This window comes from Canis lupus, chromosome 6 (genome assembly GCF_011100685.1).
Source record: "Canis lupus familiaris isolate Mischka breed German Shepherd chromosome 6, alternate assembly UU_Cfam_GSD_1.0, whole genome shotgun sequence".
Classification (NCBI taxonomy): Eukaryota; Metazoa; Chordata; class Mammalia; order Carnivora; family Canidae; genus Canis; species Canis lupus.
In genome coordinates, this window is record NC_049227.1 from 4006217 (window position 1) to 4013588 (window position 7372).

The 7372-nt window shown below is 47.1% G+C and overlaps 1 long non-coding RNA gene across 7 annotated transcripts in view; it reads left to right on the plus strand.

Moving 5' to 3' along the window:
- Positions 1-5793, plus strand: part of LOC102155051 — a 28206-nt gene extending 22413 nt beyond the window's left edge. For 4 of the 7 annotated variants that reach the window (XR_005360511.1, XR_005360514.1, XR_005360517.1 and 1 more), the window contains exons 5-6: positions 2118-2556; positions 4996-5792. This is a non-coding gene — a long non-coding RNA (uncharacterized LOC102155051). Of the gene's footprint in view, positions 1-2117; positions 2557-4995 lie in introns of all 7 variants that reach the window. The other 3 variants (XR_005360512.1, XR_005360513.1, XR_005360516.1) reach the window with 3 other exon arrangements.
- Positions 5794-7372: the final 1579 nt, after the last annotated feature.

Sequence of the window (7372 nt, forward strand, 5' to 3'; positions counted from 1 at the left end):
TTGTCTGGTTCCCAAGCAGCGCTCAGCAAAACCCCGATCTTCTACCAACCTTCTATATATCCTCTATTGCCACCGATGTAGAATACCTTTCTCTCCTTCTACAGTGGAGCTTGAAATTTTAATCTACTCATTAATCCAGTCAACAAATAGACAATAAAGCATGACTAGGTACCAGTGCTGGGTGCCAGTCTAGGTGATAGGAACAGAGCCATGAGTGAGACAAAGTTGCTACTCTCAAGAAATTTGTATTCTAGTTGGAAAAGATGGATGGATTGGTATTAAACAAATGAGTAAACATGTAGCACGTCAGATATTGATAAGTGCTATAGAGAACATTAAAGCAATTTAGAGGAAATAAAGTAAAAAGACTGTGTTTGTGTGTGTGTGTACATACACAAGTAAGTAGGTTTGGAAAAACTTCATAGTCATATAACATTTGGATAGAGACTAGAAAGAAGACATGAGGCCCTTATATCCTGGAGGGAAGAGCATTCTAGGCAGAGGGCTTCTCATGTTCGGGGAACAGCAAGTCCAACATGGCTGGAGAAAAACCGAGGAGGAGGGGGAAGTAGAAGGATGGTAGTATAGAGGACAGTGTCAGAGTTGGGGCAGGCGGCAGACCACCCATGGCTCTCTAGGTGTATTAGGCAGGGTCCTCCAAAGAAACAGAATCAATAGGATATAAATCCATGTTTATATTGGAAGAGGTTAGTATATATAATATTAACATATAAGTATATGTTATATGTATTTATATATAATTAAAAGAATTGTGAGGAATTACCTCACACAGTTATGGAGCTGAGGAGTCCCACAATTTGCCATCTGCAAGCTGGAGACCCAGGAGAGCTGGCGATGCAGTTCCAGTCAGAAAGCCAGGAGGCTTGAGGCCCAAGCCAGTGGTTTAGTTTGAGTCTCAAGGCAGAAAAAGGCCAATGTACCAGCTCGAATTTAGGCAAGTAGAGTTCCTTCTTGGTCAGCCTTTTGGGGCTGTTCAGGTCTTCGACAGATTAGACAAGGCCCACCCACATTAAGGAGGGCTATCTGCTTGACTCAGTCTACTGATTAAATGTTAATCTCATCCGGACACACCCTCACAGACATACTCAAAATGCTATCTGGGCATCCTGTGGCCCAGTTGACACATAAAATTAACCACTGCCATAGGCAGTAATAACTGGTTTTTACTTGGAGAAAGATTGCCAGCCACTGGAAGATTTTCAACAAAGGAGCAATCTGAGCCGACTGAAGTTCTAGCAGAACCCCTGGCTCTTGGGTTAAGAATAGACTGGGGGTGCTGGGGTGGGCAGAGAGAAGAGTTGGGAGGGCCACTGAAATCACGTAAGTGAGAAACGTGGGCAGCCTGGACTAGAATGGGGCTGATGGACACGGTGTGACAAGGCTGTGGTTCTAGATACATGTTAAGAGTGTGAGTCTGGGGCACCTGGGTGGCTCAGTCAGTTGAGTGTTCAGCTTTCGATTTTGGCTCAGGTTGTGATCTCAGGTCATGGGATCAAGCCCGGTGTGGGGCTCGACACTTGGCAGGGGTTTGCTGGGGATTCTCTCTTTCTCTCTGCCCCTCGCCCTGCTCTCTCTCTCTCTGTCTCTCTCTCTGTCTCTGTCTCTCGCTGTCAAATAATAAATAAGAGAGAGAGAGAGAGAGAGAGAGAGAGAGAGAGGCTGAGAACACACAGAGCCTTGTCCATACCTTTTTGTGACAACACCTCTCATTTTGGATTGAAGTTGTTGACTTGTCTCCTGCGTTGAATGCTGTTTTAGTAATCTTTGTAAAAACAGCAATATAATAATAGCTAACAGCGACCGGGCTGTACTCTGTCAGTGACTGGGCTCAGTGCTTTATACAGAGTATCTCATTTGATTTTCACATCTACCCTGTGAGCTTATTTTATTGAAGTATAGTTGATACCCGATGTGACAACTACAAACATGTTATTAACCCAATGTTATATAGGGTATTCTTATAGTCAGCAAATACTGATATTTTATGTTTTAACTGGTAGAAGATGTCCTTGAGGGCATTACGTAGATTTGTCTTGAGTTTTAGCCTTAGGGACATCCTAGCAGGCACCGAATGAGTGGTGCTCATTCCTCCACAGATATTTCTAGGGCCCACTGTGAGCCAGGCCCACAGTGAATGGGACACAGCAATGAAAGGACACTCGAAGTCACCTCCGTCATGAAGCTTGTGTTCCAGTGGGATGGCATGTTTGGGGGCCAGTGAGTAACCCATCCCGTTTGGCAGAATGGACAAGTAGAAGGAAGGCTTGCGCGGTGAGTAGGGACCGGCTAGTTGAGAACCCTGATCGCAGGTGAGGAGCTTTATTTCAAGAAGAGGCCATGCGTCTCTAGGTGAAGCCACGAGCGCCCTGGGAGTGGGATGACACCGGGCTGTGTCTTCCTGACGCACCTGTGCTTTCTTTCTCCCTTATGCTCCGCGGTGCGATGACAGAGAAGCACTGGCTGGGCTGAAAGATCCTCCTCCTCATGCTTGGTGCTTGGCCCACAGGACACCTCCTCAGCAGGACATCAGAGCAGGTGACTGAGCGGCGAGAGCCCCCCGCTCCAGAGGCCGGAGACTGTTGCCTCTGCTGCGCTGCTCAGGGGCGTCCCAGCTGTGAGCAGCTGTGGTGGGGCCCAGACTGCACTGGGGTGCTCCTAATGGGCCGGCAGCTGTCCCTGCCACCGCCTCACCAGCCCCGGCCTGGCTGCTCCCATCTCCGCAGCAATCTGCTCTGCAGGCAGACCGCGTTCTCCTCTCTGGCTGCTGGGTACAGGGTTGGGGGGGCGCTAGGACCAGAAGCAGCTCTCCCTTTGCTCATCCGAGATCACCTGTTGGCCCTGGAGCCCACCAAAGGGATGGGCAACACTGGGAGCTCCCGGAGTGCTCAGCCCTCCTTGGAATTTGGCAGTGGCTCTGTATACAGACACAAGGCATAGGAGAAAAACAGCTTTTATGCAGCAAGTTTAATTTTCACGTAAGGCACAGTCAGCTGGTGGCATTAACTATTTGGGAGAAACCCCAAGGGGGGGGTGCTGCAGGAGACACTGTGGTTACACAGACCAGGGTTCTAGTATCAGCTCCGCATCTAAGAGCCGATTGCCAATGGGCAAGTCACCCAGCTGCTCGGAGCTGTATTATCATCTGTGCCATGAAGGAGTCGGAGCAGGAAATAACCGCCTCGGCCACTGCCGCGAAACAGTCATGGTACATTCACGGTGTGCCAGGCACCGATCCAAGAGTTTTCCGCATGTTGGATGCACAAATATCAACTTTTTCAATTTCAGATTGCTGTCTCCCCCCAGGTCAGAAGAATCTCTTTTCCCTCAATGTAATCTTACATGGAACCCACATTGATAACAGAACGGCAGGGGCACCTGGGGGGCTCAGTCAGTGAAGCATCTGGCTTTGGCCCAGGTCACAATCCCACCCTCTCCCTCTCCTCCCAGCTCGTGATCTCTCTCGCTCTCTCTCTAAAATAAATAAATAATATCTTTAAAAAAAAAAAAGAAAAGAAAACAGCATGGCTTTGGACCCCTGCTGGTCATTCCGCCTCCCCTCCTGCCCTGCAGTGTCCCACTGAGGACTGCAGCCAGCAGACCACTGGTGGGAGTGTGTTGGTTCTCTGTGGCTGCTGTCAGAAAACACCACTAACTTGGTGGCTTCAAGCAGCACCCATTCACGCTCTCACAGTTCTGGAGGCCAGAAGTTGGAAATTGGTGTCACTGGGCTAAAGGCGAGGCATCGGCTGGGCTGGCTCCTTCCGGAGGTTCTAGAGGAAAATCCATGTTCTTGCCTTTTCCAGCTTCTGGAGTCTGCCTGCAGTGTGGGTGGGCCTTCTCACGGCCCTGCTACCTCTTGCTTCCATCCTCATCTGTCCTACTGTTCGTCCATGGCCAAATCCCCTCCTGGCCTCCTTCCTATGGGGACAGTGCTGGGTACATTAAGCCTACCCACATAGTCCAGTAAAATCTCCTCATCTAAGGATCCTTAATTTAATCACACCTCCAGTTAAATAACACTCACTGGTCCCCGGGACTATGGGGGCCATTATTCACCCTGTCGTGGGGAGTGTCTGTGTCCCCTCAGATCTGTTAGCTCTTCTATTCATGCAGAATTGGATAATCATGCACATGTAAGTATTGATCGATCCTTTCCAAAGCACCTCCCTCCTGCCCATCTGCCCCCTATTTTGGTCTCCTCTGTAACGCAGTACAGTGCATTGGGCAGGGTTTGTCCTCCGAGCCTGGACCGGGTGGAACGTGAAGAGGTTGACACAGGAAGGGTCCCAGCGCTCCTCTGTTGGTCCTTGTTCGCAGGGTGTCTGATCACTGCAGCAATGTCAATAATAATTATTTCCCTCTTCATGATTAGCTCCACTCAAGCTGGATCTAAATGGTATCAAAACAGCCAATCAATCTGGTCCATTTACTCAGTCTGTCAATTTAGTAGAAAATAAAAAATCAATTAAATTAGTGGTTTGAGTGAATTGACAGGTTGTCCTACTGACTCAGTTGAGGCAAGAAGCCCTGTAGGGACAGCTCCCGGGGTGAGGGTGCCACCACCCTGAAGCTCCTTATCTCCCGTGGGGCCCCCCTCTGTGATCCTGGTGATGCAGACAGTACCGTTTTCTGCATTCTCAGAGATCATAGCTGTTGCAAGAAATTTTGCAGCGACAATGTGATTTTGTTGTGCCGACATCTGAGATGGTCAGGATAGCCGAGGAACCCAACAGGGAGGCTAAATAAGAAATTTAAAGATTCACAGCAACAATAACAGCAACACGAGCCTCTTAAACTGTGCTGAGGATAGATTACCTTGCATACATTATCTCATTAAACCCTGTCCACCCTCTATGAGGTAGCTTATTATCCAGATATTTTCCAGATACTATGATCTAGATCTTACAAGGAGGAAGGTGAGATAAGAGCTGGGACCCAAACTTAGGTCTCTTAACCATCTGCTTTTCTCTCTAGATCAGAAGTTCTCAACCCTGGATCTACTAAGGAGTCTGAAACTATGAGAAGTCATACACAGAAGGCTCTACACGTCAGCTCTATTTGTAATAGCGACAAACTAGAAATAACCCAGAAGGAGCTGTGGCACATCCTCATGATAGAGTACCAGGCACCCGGGGGAGGGAGTGAGCCTCTCTACATTGCAGGAGGAAGCAAACTCCAGGAGTTAGTGAAAAAAGCTAAAAATATTGGGGGCGGCACGTGGCCGCCTCAATCAGTACAGCATGTGACTCTTGATCTTGGAGTTCTGAGCTCAAGCCCTCCGCTGGGCATAGAGCTTATCTAAAGAGAAAACAGGGTAAAAGTGTGGTCCTCTACGTTAATTTAAGAAAGGAGAGGACAGTATGTTTTCCAGTGAGAAACTCCACAGGATGCCTGTCTTCATTTCTTCATTTGAAAAAGTAAAAAGGAAATCGCTTAATAAAAAGGAGAGCAGGAACTTACAGATTAAAAGAATTTAGGAGCGTGCAGACAGCCTCTCCTTTGCTGTCCTGCCCACTGCTCCCTTGTGGTGTATTCAATAAACTATCCCCTTACGAATGAATGAATGAATGAATGAATGAAGTCAATGGTAAAGAAATATATCAAACAGGGAGAATCAGATTTTGAAAAATTATTTGAGGAATCATTTGAAGAATTACTATTACAGAGAGTTTATTTACTTATTTTTATTTTTTTTTTTGGTGTGATAGGATATTGTGGTTATGTTTTAAAACCACAATATCTCTTGGGACTCCTGGGCGGCTCAGTGGTTGAAAGTCTGCCTTCGGCTCAGGTCGTGATCCTGAGTCTTGGGATCGAGTCCCGCACTGGGGTCCCTGCATGGAGCCTGCTTCTCCCTCTGCCTGTGTCTCTGCCTCTCTCTCTTTCTCTCTCTCTCTCTGTGTGTCTCTCATAAATAAATAAATAAAAATCTTAGAAAAAAAAAGAGTCTTTCAGAGATACATTCTGAAGTTTGACATCTGGTGTTTTGCTTCAAAAAAATTGTATTTTGAGGAGGGAGGTGGGAAGAGGTGAGGGCGGGGAAGCAAGATTGGTCCTGACCCATTAATTATTGATATTGGATGAGCCTTGAGCATAGAGTTCTATGTTGTATATTCTTAAAATATTCTACATAAAAAGTTACAAAAGTAACTTTTCCTCCAGAAGGAATTCTTATTGAATTGCCCTCCATAGCGCCTGGGCTGTTTTGCTTTAGTTTTGGTTTAAAAGCTCCTGCCGTGATTTTAAAACACAGCCCAAATTCCAAAAACTCCTTTAATTTCCTTTAACCTTGCCCCAGCGGAGTTCTAAATTCAGTCCCGCTAGAGAGATGCTGTGCCAGGGAAAGGACCCTTCCCCTGTGACTGATGTCCTCTTTATGCTTTTCAGTTAAGTCACTGTCAGGGTTGCAAGCTCTATTTTTATGTTAGTTTTTCTAATTTCCCCAGCTGGTTCGAAACTTGAGGAAGTTAATAGCCGTTTTGTATTTGACTTATTTTGCCCTCGAGGCCTCTGAGAACGCCTGCCAATAATGAGCTGACCCATTTTTAGAATCAGGGTGTGGTTCCTAAGACTTCACTGCTTCCTTCACTCCAAGAGGAAATGCCCATCCTTGCAGGCACCTGCGTGCAACTCCATGCAAGTTCATTGCACAGTGCTCACTGCTCTGCTGAGAGAATACTCCTGCTTTCTGCTAGGAGTCAGCGATTGGGATGGGGGAAGGAAAGGGGTGCAAGCAGTTCCCTAAGGGGTTTCTTTTACCCACCTGTTTGAGTGTTCTTTTGGGTCAGGGAAGGCCACGTGAGAAATTACTTTACAGGGACCCCACCGGAGTAGAGGGCATAGAATATTTGCCTTGGAGTTGACGAACGCCCAGGAGGGATGCGAACTCAGGGATCACTCATAATCCCACAGACAAAATGTCAAGCGAGGACAGAACTCCTCTGGAGTGGGTGAGGGGCTCTATCTACTAGAAACTTGGGTTCTGTACAAACTGTGTCGTGTAGCTCAGGATCCCACACTTACAGGGTTCTGTATGGTGGTTTAATGCTCCACTGTCCCTGTCTTAAAATTCCTAAGAATTTTTTAAACAAAAGAGCCCTCATTTTCATTTTGCATCGGGCCGTGCAAGTTAGGTCCTGGTTGAGGGGAACAGTTGTGAATGTGACATCGCAGGGAGGGTCATACGATCTCTTATCAAAGCCAGAAGGATCTCGTACCAAGTGTAAAGCCCAGAGGAGGGTATGTTAAATAAGAAGAGCAAGAAAAACCCGAAGTGGGGGGAAGGATGCCACAGTAAGAAGGAGATCAATGCGATTATTTTTAGTACTGATGGAAGGACTTTCCCCTTCAC